This window comes from Corvus brachyrhynchos, unplaced genomic scaffold, assembly GCF_000691975.1.
Source record: "Corvus brachyrhynchos isolate BGI_N302 unplaced genomic scaffold, ASM69197v1 scaffold627, whole genome shotgun sequence".
NCBI lineage: Eukaryota > Metazoa > Chordata > Aves > Passeriformes > Corvidae > Corvus > Corvus brachyrhynchos.
Window position 1 is genome coordinate 54,667 of NW_008239060.1, and position 1,589 is coordinate 56,255.

Sequence of the window (1,589 nt, forward strand, 5' to 3'; positions counted from 1 at the left end):
TGGACTGGGCTGAACTGGGCTGGACTGGTTTATACTGGGATGGACTGGGATGGACTGGGGGTGTCCCAGACGGCCCTGAGGAGGTCACAGAGGTGACCCAGAGGTGCCACCCCAGGGCGCTCTCTGTGACAGGGCCAAGGACGTGGGGGCGGCACTGGGGACACTGGAATGGACTGGGCTGAACTGGGCTGGACTGGTTTATACTGGGATGGACTGGGATGGACTGGGGGTGTCCCAGACGGCCCTGAGGAGGTCACAGAGGTGACCCAGAGGTGCCACCCCAGGGCGCTCTCTGTGACAGGGCCAAGGACGTGGGGGCGGCACTGGGAGCACTGGGATGGACTGGGCTGGACTGGGCTGAACTGGGCTGAACTGGGATGGACTGGGCTGCACTGGGAGGGACTGGGAGGGAATTGGGAGGGAACTGGGATGAACTGGGATGAACTGGGATGCACTGGGAGGGACTGGGAGGGGATTGGGAGGGACTGGGAGGGAACTGGGATGAACTGGGAGAGCACTGGGATGAACTGGGAGGGCACTGGGGGGCACTGGGATGAACTGGGAGCCGCGTGTTTCCTGGGATAACCCGGGGCACTGGGCTGAACTGGGCTGAACTGGGAGGCACTGGGAGTGACTGGCAATGCACTGGGAGTACTGGGAGGGCACTGGGATGAACTGGGAGGGCACTGGGAGGGCACTGGGAAGGCACTGGGATGAACTGGGATGCACTGGGATGAACTGGGAAGGCACTGGGATGCACTGGGAAGGCACTGGGATGCACTGGGATTAACTGGGATGAACTGGGAGGGCACTGGGAGGGCACTGGGATGAACTGGGAAGGCACTGGGATGCACTGGGAAGGCACTGGGATGCACTGGGATGCACTGGGAGGGCACTGGAATGAACTGGGAGGGCACTGGGATGAACTGGGAGGCACTGGGATGCACTGGGAGGTACTGGGATGCACTGGGAGGGCACTGGGATGAACTGGGATGAACTGGGAAGGCACTGTGATAAACTGGGAGGGCACTGGGATGAACTGGGATGAACTGGAATAAACTGGGATGCACTGGGATTAACTGGGATGAACTGGGAAGGCACTGGGAGGGCACTGGGATGAGCTGAGATGAACTGGGAGGGCACTGGGATGCACTGGGATGAACTGGAATAAACTGGGATGCACTGGGATGCACTGGGAGGGCACTGGGAAGGCACTGGGAGGGCACTGGGATGAACTGGGATGAACTGGGATGCACTGGGGTGCACTGGGAGGCCCTGGACGGGCCCTAATTAGCGGCTGATTAATTAGCGGGCCCGCTCCGTTAATGACCCGAGCAGGGTTAATTACTGGGGGCTCTAATTAATTACCGAGGCCTTCAGATTAATTAGCAGGGGTTAATTAGCGGGGGAGCATTAATTAACTACAGGCGGCGGGTTAATTAGCGGGGTGAGGATTAATTACCTGCAGATGATTAATTACCGGGGGAGGGGTTAATTAAAGCCCAGGGGTTAATTAACGGGGGGGTTAATTCATTAATTACCGGCGGATTCTGATTAATTGCCGGCGGGTTGTGGTTAATTACCGGGGG